A 25,021-nucleotide genomic window follows, 5' to 3' on the forward strand; every position below is an offset into this window, starting at 1 on the left:
GACTGGAGCCTCCACTGCCCACAGCTGGTCACTGTCATTGATCCAGAGCTCCCTGTTCGGCAGCTGTAAACAACAGCTCTCATACTGCAGGTCAAGCATTGGGAGGCTCCCACTCCTCTGTCTGTCTGTCTGTCTGTCTCTCTCTCCATCTGTCCTCTGTCACCGGTGTAAATACTGAGTACTAACTGAGGAAAGAAGGAAAACACAGTTTGACTTTGCATTCTGCCAGAAATTCTTGTGTTCAATAAAGGTAAAGAAAAAAACAAAAAACATTGTAGAGCTTTTTTTTTTTTTTTTGTTTACAGTCACAAGGATTGTGTGGTACTGGCGTGTACACTTATAATATAAAATCAAATATATATTAATCTGTTGAAATCAAGGTTAAAAGGTCAATCAACAGTAATTAAGCATTATAAATCAGAAACAAATGCTCGATTGATCTCCAGAAAAAACTTACATTGCAGTTGCTTTTAAAAAATAGAAAAATAAGTTTGAAAAAAAAAAAAATTAAAAAGTGCCTTTTGCTACAATAAATAACACAATATATTCAGAAACAATGAGAAAATATGTACAAATATGTGCATCAAACTATGATATACAACCACATTTTGAATCTTTATTTTGTTAAAAAAAAAAAAAAATTTATTTGTTGTATTTTATGTAAATAGTTGCTGTTAAACTTCCACCTTCAGTGTTACAATAGTAACTGTCTATAGTGAGCTGCATTTAACATTAACACATTTATATCATCATACAGAAGAAAAAAATGAAATAACCTGTATAATAATTAATTATACATCAGACATTTTTAAAATGTGTAATATTTTAATAACATTTTTGATGTATTTATTTTCAAAGCAGTTGAAAAAAGAGAATCAGTTCAAATTTGGGGAATATTCACTGTTTCCCTTCAACACTAAATACGTGTGGTGAAACAACTGAAAAACAGATTTAGAAATACTTTTGATCCCTGAGAGGAAACTCTGATCCATTACAGTCGCTGCGATGTACAGAAGAGAGAATATTACAAGTATAAGAGTATGGACTAGAAGTATATAAATACAAAATAATAAAATAAAATAGAAATAAAAATGTGCGTTATGGTACAATGTATAACAGGAGTACTTAAGATATCAGTTATAAAATATATATATGTTCACTGTGCTGAGTCTGTAAGTGTGTAACATTACACAGTATAAACTAGTGCTACATTCACAAATATAAAATATGTATTATGTTCTAATGGTTGTGACAATAAAACAAGAATAAACGTAAGAAATATGTACAGTTTTGTGCACTGCATGTAGAATAAATATATACGTTCAAGAGGTGTTGGTGAGAGTAAGGTCATATACTGAAGAATATTGCACAATTTAATAACTGCACTAATAATTGCATTAAAAAATGTGCCTGTACTACAGATACTAAATATTAATCTATACTGTTGTAAACTATGTGCTGTTTGTGTTAAGTTACTATTTGAGAACGAAGTTAAATATTCTCAGGAAAAATCTGTTTTAAATAGTGGACTGTAGATGTGTCTATAAATTGAACAGAAGAATTAATTCTCAAATCAGCTGCAGCACAGACTCTGTATGCTCTGTAAATCTAAGCAATTTAAATGAAATGTTTGATTGTTTAAATCTCATAGGGCCACAGGGTGGACTCAAACCTGCAGGCGCTGCAGCAAGGACACAGTCTTTTTCTACATGGGGCGTCTGCTCAGGTGAGCTACTGGGCACCACAATGTGCTAATAGTTATAATTTATCCAGTCAATAATCATGTTGGAAGCTTTTTCTCACCCATGTTTGAGCCTTGGGTGAAGGGTACATACCAAACACCAAAAAATTCCTACACTTATTAATGAAACTAAATACAACACTTCCACTCTACATTCAATATCTGAAGGATTTAAAAGGAGAATCTGACTGTTATTTAAACTGGTCTATCAAACAATAAAACAGGGGGTGGGCAAGCTTAGCCTCCAAAGCCATTTCCGGCTCTTGAGCCCCTCTCCAGTGGCTCCATGTGGCTTTGATAAAAAAAAAAAAATTACACGGAAATGAATAACCGTTATTTGTTTTTTTTACATTTTCATTGTCATATATCATTGTTGTAGGCCTAAAGAAATGATCCCATTCAGTGGTAAAAATGTGTAGCCTAAATGATTGAACATTTCATCAACAAAAATGTACATCTACAGTCTGACGCCTTTTCCTCTAAATTTTGCCAAACCTCAATAGCGGTGGCTATTCCCAAATCTTCCTGACTAGCTATGGATTCCAAATTAAAGAAAAGTTAAAGTCTTGGAGACAAACTATAAAATTTAATAGTGTGAGGACAGGTAAAGTACCAAATAATCATGAATAATCACTGCACAGGAGCCAAAAACATATTAATGAATGCTGATTTACACCTACTGTATTAGTTATGTTGATGTGCTAATTTAGACAATACAGGCTGTGTTACGAAGCTCAGATATGTTTTGTGGCTTCAGGCAAATGTCTCTTTTGATCATAAAGGTTGCTGACCTCTGCCCTAGAAAAACTGAGACATGCAACTATAGATACTGAGAAACTTTATTAAACTGCACTATCATGTCATTGCTCTTCTTCTCTGTTGCCTCTGCTACACTGAGAGAAAACCAGCAAAACTACTGGACGATACAGATACTGTACTGTACATCACCCGTCATCAAGAGATTAATTTTCATCCACATCATGTTTAACTTAATCCTCAGAGGCTGCTGAGGGTCATGTTTATCCATGTATCATGCAATTATGTATATCGACCACTAGAGAGCAGTGTGTCTCCAACATAAAGACAGACTGAACCTGACATACACTGACACCAACACTATAACAGCTAAATCACAGAACTGACAGTTTTTTTATGCAGAATTATCTACATGATACAACTCTCTTTAATTATTATAAATATAAGTGATATTAAATTCTTTATACTTTTCTTTCATGATAATTTACGTCACAAGAAATGACCAAATTCAGAGGATGAACTATAAAGTCTGACTCAAGCATCATCACATACACTGCATAGAATTTAATATTAACTTAATAACAATCACACAGATCCCTCACTGTGGAGAAATTAAGTCTGTCGAACTCTTGTTTGTATTCAGTTTGAGATTAACCAGTACCTCCTGATAAGTCTTCACTGATCTTCTGAAATTCTCTGATTTGTCCAAAAGGTGGCAGACTAACTCAATTTAACACAAACATCCACATGTTCAGTGGAGGAGCAGCAGTGACATGTTGGTTACAGTGTCTCTAAATCAGGAATATGACCAACCACAAATGGAGGTCGTGCATACTCTTTGCAAACAGCCCACGTCACAATGCAGTTTTATATTTATTCACGCGTAAACACTTGCCGTGATTTCTCACACTGAGAAATAACCACAGAGATCGCCATGAAGTTTTACTTTGGATCTGCCCTGCATGTTTATCTGAATGACTAATAAGACTGGAAGATGATTCATCCTGTAAGGAGGACGCTGGATAAATGCTGGTCAAGTTAATTTGAAAAATGTGAAGTTCCTCTATTTCACCACATTTCAGAAGGAAAATTCTGTCCTTTTTTTTCCTCCACAACATTTATTTGATGCCTGGAGATACAAATGACTTTGTAACTTTAAAATCTATATCTAAAAGATATGAAGATATGATGTTGTTCTTCAGAAATGGGAGATTAACCCTGGTGTCTGTTTTAGCCCTAATTTGTTCATAACAATCTATCCCTTTAAATACTGTTGATATTTAAAGGGATAGTTCCGTTTTTTTAAGTGGGGTTGTATGGGGTACTTATCTATAGACAGTATATTACATACAGTAGATGTCAGTCGGCACGCACCCAGTTTGGAGAAGCAGGCTGGAGTCTGACATGGAGGCTAAGCAGTGTACTGCTGTGGAGGGGTCAGCAACAAAACATATTTTAACCACCTAAAAATGTCCCAACTAACAATCTAAACAATCAAAACAATCTAAATCAGTTTAAGTGTACGCTATATTGAGAGTATTTTCACAGCTTTACCTTAATGTTAGACAGTGATATTCAAAGGTAAAATTTCACTGTTAAATCGCTCTCTTCAAAGCCAGACTCCATTGAGAAAAACAGTAATTTAACAGTGCATAACACAGGAGCTGCTGGTCTGCTGCTGCCTAGCTGAGTTAGTTTATTTGTGTTATTGTGACTTTCACGTTTAAAAGTTTGGCTTCACCAAAGTCACACAATGACACAAACTTAACAGCGATAGACCTGCAGCTCTCGTGTTCAGCGTGGTAAAATTACTGATTTTCTCAATGGAGTCTGGTGGCTTTGACAAGAGCATAGATGGGGAGCTGAGGGCGTTAAAAGCTTTCTCGTTAAAAGGCGCTATCTGACGGAACAATAAAGCACTAAAAATACTCTCAATATAGCGCACACTTAAACTGATAATGATTGTCGTAGGTGGGACTTTTTTTTTTTTTTTTTAGGTGGCTAAAATACATTGAGACATAGACTCCAGCCTCTTCTCCACACTGGGGGCGTGCCATGTGACATCTATTGTATGGAATACACAGACTATGGATATATGGATAAGTACCCCATACAACCCCACTTCAAAAAAAATATTGCTGAAACTTCTAAACATTGACTAGCTTTTTGAGTGCAGGACATGTAATGGAGTATTTGTACACACAGTGGTATTGCTATTCTCACTCAAGTACAGAATCGTAAAACTCTAAACTAAATGTAAATGATCAAACTCAGTGTCAACATGTTTGAATAAATTGCCATTTAAATATCCTCCTCAAAGCTTCAGGGCATTCCTCTTCCCCTCTGCTGCAGACTTCATTCCACCAATAACCCCAACTTTGCACACACCAGATTAGGGTCCTTTTCAGGGGAACCATCCCTCCCCCATTCTTTAACAATGGTCCAGTGTGGTCCTCTTTGGCCTGGGACTGATCCTACACACAGATAGCCAAAGGCAGGGAGAGAGCCGAGCCGTGTGGCTGTTACCTGTCTGAACACACATTTGCCTCTGCAGTCACACAGCCTGTAGTGAAGCCTCGTGTTGAGCTGTTTGGTACACACCTCACCTATCTCTTGGTTGGAGGGGACATTAGTCAATGTGTGGTAATGAGTTAATTAGTAAAGTGCTTGAGCCATTTATGTAGTTTTTTGTCAACCATTAGTCATTATCAAAGGTGCCATGTGCAGCATGGTTTAAGCATTAATTCACAGTCAGGTTGATAAAATTTAACAAACCATGGTTGCAGTCTGGAAATAGCTTGGACACAGCATGTGTGACATCACACATCAGTGTCTGGATGGACATTCTTGTTTGGAGCCAGAAAATGAAACGGCAAAAGTGGATGGTGCCTGGATGGAGCTGAGGTGGTAGGAGCAAGTAGGATCAAGGACAGCAGGGTGATTTGCAGAGCATGATATTCTACAAAAATGCAGACACAACATTCAGATGATATCTTACAAAATGGCGCCCCATGAATGGCATTACATCCTCAATGCAGTTACTTAATTAACTTTAACATTGCGGAGATTGGGTTTAGGTGAGTAAAGTTACTTTTAGGTTTAGGAAAAGAACCATGGTGAGGACGTATCTTAAAATGACTTGAAGTTCACAAAGGTTTCCCAACACGCGTCGCCAGGGGAAAGTCCACATATTTGTGACCCATCCACCGCCCTAACCCTTGGAACTGCTTCCTTGTTTACTCCCATCAGCACATGGTCACGTGATTGCAGGCTTTTAAGATACGTGGGATATGTACGAATTTGGCTGCATTACTTTTCGTAGGATCATGTACGAACAGTTTAAGAGCTGACACTTAAGCAAACTAACTAAGCTTACTGCCGGCACCTACCTGTCAAACTGAAAACAGGCCAACTCTGCGCAGGCTATTCTTGTGCACTGTTCGTACATCTACCTATATGAAATAGTGCACCAGAACTTGCATATAACACACGTAATCATCTGTCAGTAATTCTTTTTTTTTTTGTTATTTTAAGGCATGCTGTCACCATGTCTCTTTTCTTTAACCTGACTGATGTAACTTTACTTGTCAAAACCTAAACTACACAGCAATACATTAAAGGGATAGTGCACCCAGAAATGAAAATTCACCCATTATCTACTCACCCTCATGCCGATGGAGGCTCTGGTGAAGTTTTAGAGTCCTCACAACACTTGCGGAGATCCGAGGGGGGAGTGGGTAGCAGCACAATGCCACCTAATGCAGGCTGACGGCGCCCCAGATTCAAACGTCCAAAAACACATAATTGCAACCACAAAATATCTCCATACTGCTCATTCGTAGTGATCCAAGTGTCCTGAAGCACAGACATAAAAAGTTGTTTGGAAAAACATCATTTGAACTCTGTTTTTAGCCTCACTGTAGCCTGCAGCTCTAACTGCCTCTCTGTGTGCCGCGTTTGGGTGCACTGTCCTTTAAGTACATAACTTTATGTTGTGTTGTAACATGACAACACCCAACCATGTTTCTTTTTCTAAACCTAACCTACATAACTTTACCTGCATAAACGTAACCTACGTAGTTTTATTAAAGTACGGTACTTTATGTTAAGTATGTAACGCAACAAAGCCAAACATGTTTCTTTTCGTAAACCTGATCTACGTAACTTTACATTTAGTATGTAACTTTACGTTATGTATGTAACGTGACAATGCCCAACCACGTTTTTTTTTCTAAACATAAGCTACGCAACTTTATCCACATAAACGTAATCTACATAGTTTTATTAAAGTACATGATTATGTTAAGTGTGTAACGTGACAAAGCCAAACATGTTTCTTTTCCTACACCTAACCTACGTAAATTTACTTGCCTACACCTGACCTATGTAACTTATGTATGCAACGTGACGATGCCCAACCACGTTTCTTTTTCTAAACATAACCTGCACAACTTTACCTGCCTAAATGTAACCTACGTAGTTTTATGTAAGTATGTAAGTATGTATGTAAGTATGTAATTATGTTAAATATGTAAAACTAAAACTCCCATTTCTCTTTTCCTAAACCTAACCTACGTAACTTTGCACTAAGTTCATAACTTTACAGAAGGTACACAACTTTACGTTATGTATGTAACATGAGAACACCCAAACATGTTTCTTTTTCTAAACCTAATCTACGTGACTTTACCTGCCTAAACGCAACCTACATAGTTTTATGTTATGTACGTAACTTTTTGTTAAGTATGTAACCCGACAACATCCACATGTTTCTTTTCCTAAACCTAACCTACTTTACGTTAAGTAAGTAACATGAGGATGCCATTCACAGGGTGCTAGTTTGTTACGATATCATACAAACCATTGTACGTGCATTTTTGGGGGAAAAAAATTAAAGAAAACATTAAAAAAAAAAAAAAAACATTAAAAAAAAAAGTTTCATGACAATATGTTGCTCTGCATTGCTCTTCTTCCCCATTTTCTCCCTCATGGCTCACCAGCAAAAGTGAAACCCAAACCCAGGTTGTTTTGGAATAAGCTCCGTTCGCTTGGCAAATTTGCTTTTTTTTTTTGGTACTGTGTCTACAATTTTTGTAGCTTCCTCTTGAATGCATGCTGCTATCTGTTTACTTTATTTTTATAAACCATCCAACCTCACCTGCATGCTGAGCCCAGAAAGGGTCCATGTCATTGGTCCAACAGTCCATTGGTCCGACATCCCATTAGTCCGACGGTCCGCGGTGCTGAACGGCTCGCGGTGGGCATATTTCTACCTTGATGGTGCGCCGCGACCGGCTCTGGGTCAGCTGGGAAAGGCTTGAGACGAAGCAGGCTCACGGCTTATGTGTTTGCCACTTTCTTTTTCATTTTAACCCACGCCATGATCTTTTCCTGACCCTAACCAAGTGGTTTTTGTGCCTAAACCTAACCAGACCTTAACCACAGGGCATCATGATGATTTCGGAACAACGGGACTTCCTAACAATGGGTTTAATATGGTCAGAACAATGGGTTTAATATGGCCGGAACAATGGGATGTCGGACCAATGGGCTGTTGGACCAATGGGCAGTTCCCGCCCAGAAACATCCTAACCACAGCAAAATAAGATGAAGATAATAAACTACAGACAAAGGACAGAGTCTCAGTGGGTCATAAGTGGTGATCGAGAGGTATTACTTCTGTATGAGTCTATACATTGTTTGTTTCTTTCTTTCTTTCGTTCTAAATCCTGCTTAGTATATCTTTAATATCTCGTAGTATTTTGGAGACTACAACTTGTTGCCATTCAGTGGGCCCGCATCCTGAACATAAGTCTAGTTGCTTTGTGAAGCTCTCAATGTCTTTGCAAACAAAATCTATTAATTGTAACAGGTTATAAAATCTGGTATTTTAAAGGAGGATTCCAGCTCATTACAACTTGGATCTTTTTTTCATGGACTGGATCATTTGGACATCATTTCTATAAGTAAAAATAACATTATGCTCAAGTTTATTGCTGAGAGCTGCCAACATGATGACATTGCTACAGTAAAGTCCAGCAGGGTGAGAAACGCAAGCAGTCAGACTTCGTAAAGCGCCCATTATCATGCAGTAGGATTATATAACTCAGTGTGTTATGACTTAAAGGTCTTTCATGATTAATACGTGAGAAGCTAGATGGTGGTTTGCAATAAGTAGTGTCTGTCTCGTGACAGTTTAGTTCCCCGTTTCATTAGTTGTTTCAACATTTCCTGACTGACTTCCTGAGACGGACCATTCGAGAGCTTAGGAAGTGAGTCAACAGCCATGAAGGTATCAGCAGTGCATCTGGTCCTGAATGCATTGTGGACAGGTCATTTCCTATGCACTGTCCAAGCTGACCGAACAAAATACTGTAACCAGCCACAGGATGAAGACTAATACTTCTTTTTAAAATGACTAATCTAATTGATATTTTGTGAATTTTGTAAATTATTAGATTCTTTACAAGCATGTGCCATGCAGTGTTGATAGACGTTATCATACTCAAGTATTTTTTACTGTACCTCTTTACAAAAAGTCATAGGAAACTCTAACATCACTTGTGTCAACACTATACAGCAATTTTTTTGTCATGCCCCCTCAGAAGCCAAAAAAGTTCATTCCCCCTTACCCTCAATTTTTATCAATCATTAACAATCATTAACAATAATAGACTGTATAAAATAATGGATGTAACTACCGTAACATCACTCATTGGGGTCTGGACTCCCATTTTGAACCCTTGAGTTTGGCATTTCGGCTGTCACCATCTTGGTTTGTCTTGGAGGACAAAAGGCTGGAGCTGTTATGGAGCGAGGGGTGGATCTGACTCATGAGCCCCGTTTCACCCAAAAAATGTTATAGAATTTAAAGTAACCCCTACTGGCATGAGCCGAGACCGTAGATCCGTTTAGCATTTCCATCATAGACAGGACTCTTAAATGTAGGCGTGGTTGTCGTCACTCGCTGCTCTGTCACTGTATTCCTCTTCACCGGTGATACAGAGCAACGTCTGCACCTCATTTATCGTCCACAGAACGGTGTTTGGCACGGCGACATTTTTAGAAAAAAAAAGGACAGGCAGGAGTGAGAGTCTCTCTTGATGGGTTATTAAAAAATAGCGAGTCCTTGTCAAGCAACAGCAGGGGTTTAGTGTTGCCGAAGCACACTGGAACGACGCTCTGCTGCATTTTTTCTCCAAGTAATGCTCAGAATATATGCTGGTTTTGAAACACTGAATGATCCAGTCATCACTAAAGAAGATATTAAAAAGAGACAATAAAAACAAATGGAATGATCAAAGTTGTCATATTGGCATTTAAGCTGTGTTGATTGATTCACGTTTGTTACCAGCTCACCCTTTAACCCTTTTAAGGACAGTGGCAACCTGTGAGTATGTGATGCATGCTTCATTGTGTGTCAGCCAGTCTCTCGGGTGTGTCTTGGTGAGGACGCCATGCAGCAAACAGTGATGATATTTAGCAGATATAAGTGTCTAAATAAGCTCAGGGCCACTGTTCAACCTCATGAGAAGGCCATGTTTATTGTTTTGTGGTGAAGACTGCAATAAAGCCATTGTTGGTAAGTGGTACCCAAACGCCTCGCTATCCCTCCTTTAGCGGAGTGGTCCGGACTAATAATGAGCCAAGTGTTAAAGTGATTCTTGGAGATAGGGTAAGGAGCTCGGACATCCGGAGGGAGCTCGGAGTAGAGCCGCTGCTCCTTCGCGTCAAAAGGGGTCAGTTGAAGTGGGTCTGGCATCTGATCACGATGCCTCCTGGGCGCCTCCCGTTAGAGGTGTTCGGGTCACGTCCAGCTGTTAGGAGGCCCCGGGGCAGACCCAGAACACGCTGAAGGGATTACATATCTCATGTGGCCTGGGAACACCTCGGGGTCCGCCAGGAGGAGCTGGAAAGCGTTGCTGGGGAGAGGGACGTCTGGAATACTTTGTTCAGCCTGCGGCCCCGCAACGTGGCTTCAGATAAGCGGTTGAAAATGGGTGGATGGATGGATAGATGGATGCATGCATGCATGCCAGCTTGTTCCCAACTATGGTTCGTAGCTGTCACACTGAGCGAGGTAACATATTGTCAACTCATACATTGAGTAACACTACAAGTACCGCCTTAAATGTTTCCAGTTATCACAATCTGCCCTGATCTCATGTTTAGGTCACGTTTATTCCTCTGTTAAAGTCTATTCCTCAGTCATGCTAAGTATTTCCTGTTATGTTTTGTTACTCAAATCTCCTCTTGCTTCAGATCACTTCACTTCCTGTCCTTGTGTTTCTCCACCAGTTTTGATTGTCTGCCTCACCCTGATTAGTTTCACCTGTCCCTCACTAGTCCTGCAGTCTATTCACCTGTTCCCATTTCTCCAATAAGTGTCTCCCTACTTACACCTGCACAGTTCCTTTGTTCTTTAACAGTTTGATTTGGAGTTGTGGTACCTGCTTTCCCGTGCCTGCCTGATTTTTGGACTGTGCGTTGTTTTTGGAATAAATCTTTGCATTTGTCCAGCTGCTTCTTCTGTTCTCTGCATTTGGGTCCAAGGCTGCTACCTGCTCTCCAAGACCATGACACCTGTGGCTGCCAGCAGTCAGCACAGTGAGGCAAATACTTACTCTTGGTCTTTAGCTGATGCCAAAGGCAGTAAAACATCCTGTCATTTTATTATTATAGCTTACTAATGTTTAAAAAACTTGCCACAGTGTGAACAGTGGTTACATAACCTTCAAAACCAGCCACAACTCGGCCCTGAACTAGAGAGACGGACTACAGTGTTTCCAGCTTCACCTTTTTAGTACGTGATCAGTGTGCTAGGTACCCCAACAGAGGGGGGACCAAAGATGGGGATGGTTCTGTTGGTACCATCCACAACTTTTCACAATGCATACAGACAAAATGTGTCCCAAACTGAACTAAACCAGACTGCTTGGTGGAAACAAGGCTATAGACTATAGCGAAGCGTCAGAGACAGCATGTCACTCAAGTGGCTCCGGCCTTACATATGCATACCTTCAACTCAGCTAATAAACAAAGATCATTGTTGAATTTTAGTGAAGTAAAGGTCAGTATGATAGCATCAGCAAACTCTTGTTTATTTCCAGACATAAATCATATTCATTAAAATTTGCTCTACTCCATATTTTCCTGCCCCCTCCATGCCCCACCTACAGTAACACTGTGCCCTCCGAAGAGGGTGCTCCAAAAGCTTGAGAGCCCTTGATTTAAGGTGAAGCAATTTTCCCTGCATGTGAATACTTGTCTCTGTTGCAGTATTTTTTATTATTTTTTTAGAATAAAAATACCAAGCAGCAACCTCTGAGGCTGAAAATTGAAACCAATGCAGAGGTGTTCATCGAATGACCACTTGCAACACATTCTCACTCTGACCTCGTCACGTATCGATGTTTGGTCATGGACTTTCCATGTCCAGACATGACGTCCAAGGTACCCTGGGTGTGTTGGTTGTTGACGTTCTGGGACGCTGTGTCAACTTTAGCCTGTTACTTGCATTGTCTGCATACAGTCTCTTTCAAAATAACAGCACTACGTCAGTACAACACCATGAATTGACTTTTTTTTCCTTCAACACCAAAGCACGTGGTTCAGTTTAGGAAAAAAGAACAGGGTTTGGCTTTACAATCACACGGAAAGCAAACGCCAGCTTCCCGGATGAAGGTCGGTGGTTGTTGGAACCATCCACCCCGCCTGTCCGCCTTACTCGGACTTTCACCACCTTAACTTTCATTATTGTCCCGCCATGTTTCCCCCAACATTACCAGGTGCTGTTAAACAATAACGGCAGACAGCCGTGTATCATGCCGACTTGAGAGGACAGCTTTTTTTCATCAGTGTCTGATGCTGGAAGTCACTGACCAAGCGCCGTATTTCAATGAATTCCAAGTGAGACTGGGTTGCCATTTGAGGTTGGTTCCAAAACAGAAATCCACATAGACCCCCATGTCAAAATGCCCAACTTTACAGCAGAAATAAACATGTTTACATCCTGGTATTAAAACAGTTTTAGTCTTTATAGCTTCATGACACCTGTACAGGGGGTGATTTTTAAAAATAAAAAAATAAAAAAATAAATAAATAAATTCATAACTCTTTAAGTTATGCATAATTAAGGGCGGGGAGCTTTGAGTAAAGGCTGTCTGCAGAAAGTGTCCTTAGCTTCACCACCCCTCGCTCCTCTTGCCTAAATATGGCCACCCCTGGCCCCAAAAACAAGATGACGACAGCTGAACTTGATTTTTAGCATTCATGACATACATTTTTATTATAACACACCTGTTTACATTTAAAGGCCCAAAGTTACACACATTTAAGGGCGGAGCCTGAGTGACAGGCTGTCTGTGAGGCCTTGCTGCTTTCTGTGAGTCAGATCCACCCCTCTCTCCCACAATTTCACCCTCTTGTCCAAATATGGTCACTTCTGGGTCCAAAAAATCTAAATGGCGACGGCCAAAATGCCAAACTCAAGGCTTCAAAATAGCAGTCAAAGTAATGGGTGATGTCACGGTGTATCCAATATTATTTATATACTATTGGACTACTTGGAAAATACCTGCTTTACATGAGAAAAGACATTTGAAGAGGAATAGGAAATTTCACATTCCCGTTAATCCAAAAATGTGTTTATTAAAGGATGTACCGTGCACGTTCCTGAAAGGTAAGAAATATTGCACTTCTTTAAAATTATGTTACTTCCTGTCCATCTCTGTCTGAGCAGAATAAATAGTAAATCATTTCCTGTATGGATTTCAGCAGTAGGTGGGTCGGCTGACTAACAGCGTTCTCTCCATCTGCCTGGGGAGAGTAAGCATCACGATAATATTCTACAATACAGTATTGGTAATACTTGGTGCCAAATGGTGGAATAATTTCCACAGTGAAAGCCTGTAAACTGATGTAAACAGTCGAATGCATTCAGTGAAGCTGAAGTGATTTGATGAAACAGAAGGCCACACTTCCCATCAAGGTCAGCTTTGTTGAGAAGATTAGAGTGCAGGCTGAATATACCTGAGGCTGAGCTGCAGTTTGTTTTGAAATACACAGAAGCAGATGTTTGCACAGCAGATTCTTTCTCTCTTTTCTCTTTGTGTGTGTGTGTGTGTGTGCATGTGTGTGTGTGTGTTTTTTTTTCCAGATTGTTGAGGAATATTTGTTTTTTTCATGCAGAGCCACATTTCAACCTTCTCATTTCCAGGCTGCTCCTGTCTTGTCCCTTTTTTGCTTTTGCCTCAGCAAAGAGCCAGCCAGCCATGCATTCCTATCCAGAACACTCTGCTTCATCTCTGCTTCCCAACCTTTAAATCACATCAGTGTTACATCATAGCACACACACACACACACACAGGCAAGCACACGCACATTCACTTCCTGCTGTGGTAATCATGCCAAAAACTTTTTCCTCACAGTCTCTTTCTCTCTTTTTGCCCTTTTATCAAAACATTTCTTGTAGCTAGTTGCACAGAGTCGTCATGCACATCTGTTTATCTGGTGCTTAACTCGAGAAGAAACTGTTCTGAAGTGTTCATTCTGCATGTACCAAAATATTTTGGACGGACACAGAGCTCTGTTTTCTAGATGTACTAGTGACAAGTTGCAACAGGATATTATGTTCATTTGTGAGCAGACAGCAGACTCGTGGCATTAAAAACAGATTATGATGTGTTATTATGCTCCTGCAAAATGTTAAAAATGAACAGGCAACGAGACTATTTATTGTATATTTTTAACATATGCTTATTCCCTTTTTGAAATTGTTCATCTTTTACTTTACTTCATGATCCACTGCACAGTACTTTAACAGATGGACGATGTGCTCTGCACACATCAATCTGAACGGCGTCAGAATTAGTGTAGTTATATTGGGATTATTTTTTTGCTTTGTTTTTGTCGCTAAGTTGCTCAGTCAGCAAAATGACATCCCTTCTTTACTGAGTCATAACTCAGAGTGTTCAAATGTGAACACATAATAGATAACATGCACTTACTGCTGGAATCATCCTCTCCAGTGATGGTTAATTATTTATGTCAATTGAGGACACACATCTATAAATATATGCTGAAATTGTGCAGTAGAACTTCATTCATAATTATGACTATCACATTTAGCTTTTATTTCTTCAGTATAAGAAGTAATCCAGGTGACTGTATCCCTGGTTACAGTTAAAAAATAACCCATGCTAATATATAATAGTAATTGCCAAATATCTATCATGCAACATATGCACATGTTTAAGTATATAATATAAATTACCAATTATCCATGACTTACAAATACAAACCAGCCTAAATGTGTGATAGGGGAATTTGGATTAACCTGCATTCCGTTTGTGGCGGTGGGGTTCAAATGCAGGTTGCTTTCTTATTTGATTCATTTATTTACATCAGTAACACTGTGATATTGTTTGGCAAAGCTTTTATAATAAAACGGAAAGTAGCCACACATCTTATTATTTCTGGATTTAAAACTTATCTTTAAACAAACTGGATGATAGAAAGATGAACATCAAAAAGAAAACTAGAAACCTTAAAATTCCGTAAGGGATGGGACCAGCTAAGCCTTGGGAAGCGATGAAATAGACCAAAAAAAGGGGGGTTGTGGGATGGACGGATTGGGCCTATGCGTGTATCAGATTCATCCTAGTCAAGACCACATTATGCTGATGAACAATCATGTATCATACAGTATATTTATATTACTATTGTAACCATTATAACTATTGATACTACTATTTATTCTCCTTTCCTTTTATGCTGCTAATTGTTTTGCCCACTCACCTCCCTCTGCACATACTCCTATTTAATGCACATTTGTATGTATGTGTATGCTTCTGAGTTTGACTGTGTGACACCGTGTGTTTGCCTGTTTTATGAATCACATCTTTTGTAGAGGTGTGTGTGTGTGTGTGTGTGTGTGTGTGTGTGTGTATGTATTGTATATGTGTTTATGTTATGGTACTTGTTTTGGGGCAATCAGTTAACATGCTAATGGCAAGTCTGAATTAATGGCCAGAGGGAGACCTAACCATGACGACGTGACCCCCAGATGTGAAAATGTGTACTGTGCTTTGTGTTGCTTGTTGTGTAGGTTATTTGTCATAATAATAATAATTATTATAATAATAGAATAAAAATAGTAAATATTTACATGAGATATATATCGATATATATATTAGAGGTGTAACAATACACGTATTTGTATCGAACCGTTTGCTATGATGCTTTCGGTTCTGTACGCATTACGAACCAAATGATGCATTGAATTAACCTATTATGTTTGGAAAATAAAAATGTACACCTTAAATTGTGTTTAATATAATGTTCTCAGTGCCCCTCCCACCCCCAAACCAAAACCCTTCCAGTGACACACACTGGAAGCCAACTATGCTAAGCTAGCTCGTTGCATATATATATGATGTATACCCAGCTGGCCTCCATCATTGATAGACGTTGATATTTGGTTTAAATGTTTCTGACCACTCGTGTGCAGGAACAACTCGCCCGTTTCTGGAGTTAATCAGTTAACAGATCCAGATTGTAGTTTTGTGTCACACCACATTATTGCTATATATTTAGTGTTTGTGAATAGAAGATGATAAATAAATAAGGTATAGATGAATAAAGGGAAAACAGGCCGATAATAACTGATGGTTCAAAATACTTTTAAGCTGCAGAGCTGCTTTCTGATGTATTTCCTGTAGATATAGATACATTTGTACTCAGTCTCAAAGATTGATACATTAATACCAAGGTATGTAAAATCAAAGTGGTAATTAATGTATGGCAGAGTAGAGAGAGTCTTCTTTCTTTTCCTTGTTATAAGCAACTAAAGCTTTTGTGTTTTTGTACTTTTGTACAAAGTGTAGACACTGACCCAACATATTAAAATAATAAAGACTCCAAACAGACTGCATTTCAAGATCAAGGATTTGAAAATCAAATGCACAAACTCTCATCACAAAGCCACACTACTGATCACAACCCACAAAGAAGAGATAAGCTCATTAAACTGTATTTACATGAAAATGTTAAAAATAATTTTTAGTAGTTTATTGAGGAGATAATGGAAAATGTCCATATAAAGCTATTTAGTGTACTCATGTTTTACAGAAACACCGACTGCCCCTTTCCTTTGCAGTTTTGGCATTCTCTTACTGCATCGGAGCTTTCAAAGAAATGCAACAGGAGTTCCGGCAAATTACAGAACATTCGGTTTTTGATCAGCAAATCTTCAGAAGGGGGCTTCTTCAAAGAAATAACTTCCCACTTCACTTCTTAGGCTGAACAAAAACTCCTCTTAAATGAATGGCTTTTGCTCACAGCTTGTGGCCGCAGCTGGCAGTATTGTTGCCCACTCCCGTCCGCTGGCCACAGAACAGACAGACAGAGGATGAAGGGCGATAGAGGGGGTTGACACAACAGGTACACACATGAAACGACTGCAATTATTGCCCTCCCGCCTTCCCAACACCACTGCCTGACTTGACAAGGTGTTAGTTGATTTATATATATATTTTGTTGTTTTCATAGGGTGGCAGGTTTCCTCAGATGACTTTGGTTCAGCGTCGGGATAAAAAGCTCAAGAACAGAAGATGTTTGATTCTTTTTGATTGTTTTAATGATCAGCAGAATATCTGAATAGCACTGCAGGCTGCTGATCATCAATAGAGGTGTGGATACAAAGAGAAAAAACAGACCTCAAAGACAATAATCCAAGAACACAGAGCTTTAACAGATAGATGGGTTTTTATTTAATGATTTATTTGTTCATTTAGTCTGTCCATGCGCAGGTATTCAACGACTTCGGAATGAGACTAAGTTGGTTTTTGCCATGGTATCTTCCTCCTCTCCAAAACAAATGGACCTTGTGATTTCAACTGGTAAAAACAACAAGTAACTCACTTTTACATTCCAAATGGGTATTGTCTACACAGTTTGGCATGTAGCTGCGGGCAGCTAGTCCAACACATGCTAATGTGTGGTCACCTTTTTTCTCAGCTAGCAACGAATCCAGACTGTTCAGAGGTTTTAACTGGAAGCCAAATTATCCACAGAAGTGCTTCTTTTTAAAGGAACAGTGTGTAAGATTTAGGGGGATTTAGTGGCATCTAGTGGTGAGGATTGAAGACTGCATCCAGCTGAAACTTCTTGTTAAAATTCCTTAAGTGCTCAGGAGGTTTTTACCAGGAGCTGAATTATCCACAGAGGTCTCCTTCTGTCCAAAATAAATTGACCAGGTAATTTAAACCACTAGAAACACTGAATAAATTGCATTCTTGTTGCTTTGGTGGCCAACATGAAAAGGTGAATGGCCTTATGTGGAGCCAGTATTTGGTTTGTCCGTTCTGGGCTACTGTAGAAACATGGCGGTGCAACATGGTGAACTCCATAAACTGCATATATCTGCCTATGCAGATATAAACAGCTCATTCTAACTTAAAGAGAACGCAACAATTCTTACTTTCTGGTCTTTGTACGATAAAGAAAACATACTTATTATATTGTTCTATTTCTGCCAATCAATCTCTCTAAGTCCTGCACACTGGACCTTTAACTGATAGTTAACTTGGGTCATCTCTCTTCTTTGCTTCTTTTCTTGGCCCAACATTTCCTCTGACCTCCATCTTCCTCCCCACCTCATCTCTTTCCTCTCTTTGAATGTGAGGTCAAGTGTTGTTCCTACCTTCAGGGTCTGAGATGGACTCCTCTTACTCGGTCAGCCTTGAGGTGCAGCGTATGTAGGCTGGCTCCGCAAATACAATCTAACTCATGGTGAAAACATTTTATATCGCACAACTCACCACCCAAGAGCACACTGATATAGTTTATTTTAGAGAAGTGAGAAGAGACATCCTGAGACTAAATCAGTGGAACACTGTGTGGAAGGACAGTGACAAAGAGACAAGGTAGCCTGGGTATGTTGCTCTGCTGCTCAGCATTGTCAAACCGTAAACATAGCATGAGTGATGTCATCAGCTCTGTTAGTAACTAGAGCTGCACAGTCTAGACTTGGCAAAAGGGTAAGGTTCGTATCGGAAGTCTGGGTGGAGCTGACAAAGGGTCGGTTCACCAAAACTCACCCCTCGTGTTATTTAGCCACGCACGTGTGTTTTTGGAGAGCATTAATCAAATGTCAATTTGAAGTACTTTGAGCAGCACAGACTAAATTCCTTTTACCTCCACTGTACCGCGGCAAATCTCAGACACACGTACCTCAAACTGTAGGTAAATAAGATGCCAGAATGATCTGCATGGCTGTAGAGAGAAGTGAGGAACTTTGAGTGAACCAACCATTTAATTTAATGTGTTATGTGAGTAAAGTGTGGACTTGGTTTATAGATTGATTGACTGGTTGGACATATTGTCAAAGGCATTTTGGGTCCAACATCCAGAGCCCTTTAGAGTGACATCTAAATAGGGTGTTTACACACACACTCATCAGCTAATTGTTTGCTGGTAGTGGTCCTCTCTGGGGATGCATTCCGGTCTATGTTTTAGCCCTGCATACAAATAAGGATAGCATCATCTTTTTGGCTAAAGGTCCCACAATGATGCCACACGTAGGCCAAACAACCCCGGGGGCTCCAGGCTCTGACCTGGTATGCTCATAGGGGGCAAGTCATTGTTGACTTGTTTCTGGCTTTTGTTGCACCTCTGACCTGTGTGATCACAGCCTAATGACACTATGAGCAACACAGCAGAAGGCCACAATTCATTTTCAATGTCAGCCGGTGACATATAGCTACAGACTGATGCCCGACACTTGTCGCTGCTGACGGGTGTGACACGTTTCAAATCAAAGTTGAGCTGGCCTCAACTTCTGTCAGCACTCTTATGACTCAGCAGAGCGTCAATTAGTTATATGTTTTTGGTTCTAGCTGTGGTACTGTGTTAGTTAGCTTAGTTAGCTGACAGCATGCTAGGTTTCTGTACAGTGCATACAGTGCGGTGCACAAGGAGATAAAAAGGGGAGGTGAATTGACCTATGGCTAAGTCCCGCCCTCAAACGCGATGAGCCAATCACAGGGCGTATAGCCATTCCCATACACTCGGACATTCTCTGCCTGGATGTTCATTGAAATGCATTACAGAAAGTCAGTTTTGTTCGGTTTTATGAGCTTTTTCTGAGATTTTAAGTTTAAAAATGGTCAAACGGTGTGCATGCGGTACATGCAACTCTGACACAAGGTATCCTGAGAGGCTGGGCGACAGGGTGTATTTTTTTATACTTTAAACCACATCTCAACCGAGAAAAGTGTCTCCTTTGGATAAAGTTGTGCGGTAACTTAGACCACAACATTAAGTCAATGTGAATAAGATTAACAAGGATGTCTACATCTGTTTTAAGGTAAGTCAACATCGTGTTTGAGGCAACATATTGTCACTTTGCTGGAAAGAAATATAAAGTTATCTAACGTTAGCTAAAGTTAGCCTAACGTTAGCTCCCAGCTGCGTTGTTCATCATGTCACCTTGTTTGCTGGGAGTTTATTATTCATTAGCCTTTTTTGTTCCAGTTTTGTACTTTGGTGATCATACATCATTGTTAACTGTTGTCCAAAGGGCTCTAGTTAAGCTAACGTTAACTTCTGGAGCTTAGCTTCATTAATTCATCTGTAATCACAGTGATAACAAAGGTTGGCAAATGTTATGCTGAATGATTCAGTGTAAATAATGTAGCACCAATCTAACAGAGAGACACTCTTGGTAAAGATGGTAAAAGGCTGTTATTCTTTTCTCATATTCTGAGCCAAAAATCTTAACTTCAGTGACACTTTAACTTGTTGTCTTTGATTGTTGTCATCGACCTTCTCAACAATGATTAATATATTCCTCCAATGCGTAGTTTAGGCACTTTTGGTTTTGGTTACACCTCATCGTTATGTCCCCAAAAATCATCAATTGCCTCCTGTGAAATGCTGTGTACTGTGACACCTGCGCCGGTCACTGAATGTTGAAAGTTTGTCTGAGTGAGTGGAGGGGGGCGTGGCTTAGCCATAGATCAATTGTGATGTTAAAAAGCATCTCAGACATTAATCAAAAGCAGATATTTTTCTGACCAAATACAAACTTTACATGGCAGCACGGTGGTGTGGTGGTTAGCACTGTTGCAGCAAGAGGGTTCCCGGTTCGATCCCGGGTGTGGGAGCCCTTCTGTGCGGAGTTTGCATGTTCTCCCCGTGTCAGCGTGGGTTCTCTCTGGGCACTCCGGCTTTCTCCCACAGTCCAAAGACATGCAGATTGGGGATTAGGTTAATTGATAACTCTAATTGTCCGTAGGTGTGAATGTGAGCGTGAATGGTTGTCTGTCTCTATGTGTCAGCCCTGTGATAGTCTGGCAACCTGTCCAGGGTGTACCCCGCCTCTCGCCCAATGTCAGCTGGGATAGGCTCCAGCCCCCCCGCGACCCTCAAGAGGATGAAGCGGTTAGAAGATGGATGGACAAACTTTACATGATGTTCAGCTGAGGTGCTCTGTGACACGTAGCACACACACAAGCTTTTGACGACGTAACTTCACTGAAAAGTGTTTGAGCACTCGCTCAAACACTCATAATGTGAACACACGCAACGCAAGGCACTTCCACATTTGCTTCACAATTCAGCCCATGGTTGCTGCCACTGATTCCAATCTGCATTGCTCCCTTGCTATTTTCCTAATTTGTACCAAATACTAAATGAAAAACAGCAATGAATGGGTCTCAAAATGTATGAAAGAACAACTTTACTTTACGTTAGTAACTCATCTTTACAAAGATGGGTCATAGTCAGCTGTATGCCACTTAGCTGCATTTGTAGGTCACTGCTTTTGTCCATCTTATCTCTGTTAATTAGATTCAACCTCTGTGGCTCCCCTGATGCACTTTGCCTGGAGCTGACATTGGCTGTAATGGTTTTTTCAAAACTCTCTCTTGATGTCGAGTCATTGATATTTGTATTCCAACAAAATTAGCGCATGTATGCAGGTTTTTAAAAACAGGAAAACCCAGTTTCTCATTGCTAGTAGACCAAAGTTGTGCTATTTGATATTATGTCTTTTTACATATCTTTTACCTAATCAGTCTCTCTTTCAAACTCGGTGCAGACTAATTTGGAACGATGTTTAAGGGCCGCTTGGGACGAGACGGACGGTATTTTGTAGTTGCATTTCATTGTGTCTGGCCAGTAAAGTGGCAAAAATTAGCGCATTCACCTGGGTGTTGTTTCCATCGCTGCCCATTGGAGCTAAAGCTCATAAATAAACGTGACTACTGCAGATTCATTTGGTGTGAATGCTGATTGTTACACTAGACGTTAGCAGATGTAAGTGGGTGTTTTTGCGCATTGGGAAAGAAACTTTAGACAAATTGTTGATCCATGCTTCCACAATCTAAGCATAGATGATGTCCTCTTTGTTGCTCTGTTGTTGTGAAAACTTGCATATCAACCTGTTGCTTGCCAGATAACTTGAAATGCTGCTTAACTGAATTCAAGCTACTTTGTCTACTGTTCGTCTTGTATGCTTCATATAATATTCTGTGTATGCTGTTATGGACCAGTGCAGTAACATCACCTGTTACGCCTCACTCCTTTCTTTTTTTTTTTTTAATTTTTATGGCACCTTTTTCTAGAACTTGGTTTCACCTTTTGCCAGTTACAAACAGATGCTCAGAAAACTCTTTGTTCACTGCTTCTTGAATGAGACCTTGAAATATAAAAGTCTCTAAAGCACTACGGATGCAAGGCTGTACGTCAGTTCTCAAGAATAAGCTATAATATAATTATATTTTTATCATCATCTCTGTTAAACAAGCTGTGTTGCTGCTGAAACTCTGGCATCATTTCTTAAGACATTGAAAGGTGAGCGTGATACATTACAAACTAGAATCATTTCCATCTGATAATGAAACATTAGTGGAAACTGATACAGCTGATATATAAATGAACTAAAACAAGTGTAAAACAATTATTTTCCAAAACTGCAAGAATATACATGCACACAAACAGCAGGCAACCTTGTAGCTGCCTCAGTGTGTTGCCTCGACATTGTGTCTACATTACACGTAGCAAATACTACATACAGTATGAATACTTTTTGTTCTGAGGTCTCTCTTGATATTTAAATCACTTCCTGTGTGCCAGAGGAGCATAGAAACACAAGCCAGGAAGTGTTTAGAACAGCAGATGTAAGACTTGAACTGCATGGCTCTGGGTTGATTTGATTATGTTGGCTTTCTTTCAAGAGAGAGTAACAGAACAATATGAATCATTTAATCTGAACAAACTGTGAGTTACAGGATCATTGTTGTTTGTTGCAGCTTGGGTCATGGTTCCATAATTTTGCACATCACTTTTAGAAGATATAATAACAATGTTGGTTTTCAGCGATCTGACAGTACAGTGACATTGCTTCAATGAAGTTTGGCAACTTCAACTGGGGTTTGGTAGCTTTAATTGTCTTCTTTCTTGCCCCACCTGGCTGCTTTTCAGCAACGTCACTGAATTCCCAGAACTCAGCATTCAAACATGAGTGCAATATTGTTGACAGGAATGAAGGCCAGATTTTTGAAAATAAGACCCATTTGTAATAAAGTGAATACACCTCTCATTAAATTCGGCTAGGTTTTGATGCTTTAAAACCATCAATAGATGCCATCACACCTTAGATAAGATACATGGGAAGGGTGATGGAGTTGTTTCAAGTTAAATTGGGTTAGAGGATAAACAAATCAAGGTTAGCCTAAATGATTCCTGCACAGATATTGAAAAGAAGAGGGAGAAAGAAAGAGAGAGATGTGCTAAAGGATTAGCTGTGAGGAGCTTCCCTGTGGTGAGCAGGCCTTCTTTTTCCCAGGAACACCAGGAACACTGTAAGGTGATTACTGTGTCGTTTGCCATCGGTCCACTGGTTCAGCACTATGGACACAAGAGCTTGACGGCCTCTGCTCAGCACAATGGGATTGTGAGACTTATTACGTGCCTTTCATTTAACAAATGTTTAAGAAAAGTGTACTCACTTTGTGAGAGTTTAAGTTTAACATGATATGTTGAGAATTTTGCATGCAAATGACCATTAAAACTGAAAAACAGTGGGAAAACAAGAAGAAGGGAGGCGACGAGAAGTTCAGAGAGAAGTATTGGAATTCTGCTTCACTTTAAAAGCTTTGTGAGTGTTGTGTGTTGTTGGACAGGCGAAAAGATGAAATGGGTGACGAGGGGAGAGGTGGTGGTTCTTTTCTTTTCTCTGAATGAAGGCAAGTTGTGGCATCGCAGTGCAATCTCTTGGCCGGAGACATACACTTAAACGTGGATCCGTTGTCCCAGCTAAGCCATGATAGTGTGACAGTAGCCCCTTTTACACTGCCTCTTCAAGGTGGGAATTTCACACCGTTATGGCACCTCGCTGTTCTGTATAAAAGGTACAGTCGTGGAATGGGGGTTCAGAGTTGTGTCGCCTTTAAGGAGGCATCGGAGGTATAACAACGCCAAAATCACGTCTGTAAATGGGATAGCTGCTAGGACGGGATCAAGGGTGGCATGAATGTGATGTTTTGGTGACCTGTTATGTGTGTGACTCACCATGGGAGATTTTACTGTAGCTACTAGCAGTTAGCGACTAACCCAAAGAAGAACAGCGGCCGGAAATGTCCACAAATTGGGAAAACAAAGAGGCTCAGGAGCTCCTTACCCTCAGTACAGAGGACGAGATAAGCTGCCATATAACAGACACTATAAATGATTGCTGCTGCCATGATAATGCCATTGTTATTGTTTATCAAGCGCTGTACAAGTGAATAATATACATACAGTTTTTTACAGGGTGGGGGGAAGCACCAGGGGGAAGCTTGCCTAGGGTGCCAAATGTGCTAGTTCAGGCACTGATTGCAGCATTTCCAGCCGTGATTGTGCCACCTAAACTAGGTATTTTAAGCCCAAACATGATCTTTTCTTAACCATAACCAAGTGTTTTTTGTGCCTAAACATAATCACACATTGACCATAGGAGCTGTTGAAATGTAAAGAAACGTAAAGTTTCAACATATCTGCAAAGTAACCAAAAAAAAAAAAAAAAGTAACATATCTGTGGTTTGCAGAAACATACGATGCCAGCATTTATTCTGTCGATTGTGTTGTGATAGCACCATATTTGACTGATACACCAGCACACTAATCACAACACAATCACAAATTCAACCTGAAAGGGAACTGTGGATTCCCCAATTTCAAAAGGGATTTCAGTGTGTGTGTGTGTGTGTGTGTGTGTGTGGTGTGTTAACTGGGTCACCTCTCCATGCACAGTGTCCAAGAGGCAGGAAAAGCCTCCAGTCTCTTTCACCACAGGGTCTTGTGTTAAAGTAGACTTGAGTGGGAAAAAAAGACAGAGTGAGCAGGGCAGCACGGCAGACTGATGAGGAGGAGGCTGGATAATATACTGATCTAAACATCCCTTTCATTTTTGGAGGTTGTTTTGTTATACATCATTCTCCTTTCATAAATAATAACTGAGGTGATGAATTTGTTCAGTTG

This window comes from Epinephelus moara, chromosome 3 (assembly GCF_006386435.1).
Source record: "Epinephelus moara isolate mb chromosome 3, YSFRI_EMoa_1.0, whole genome shotgun sequence".
Classification (NCBI taxonomy): domain Eukaryota; kingdom Metazoa; phylum Chordata; class Actinopteri; order Perciformes; family Serranidae; genus Epinephelus; species Epinephelus moara.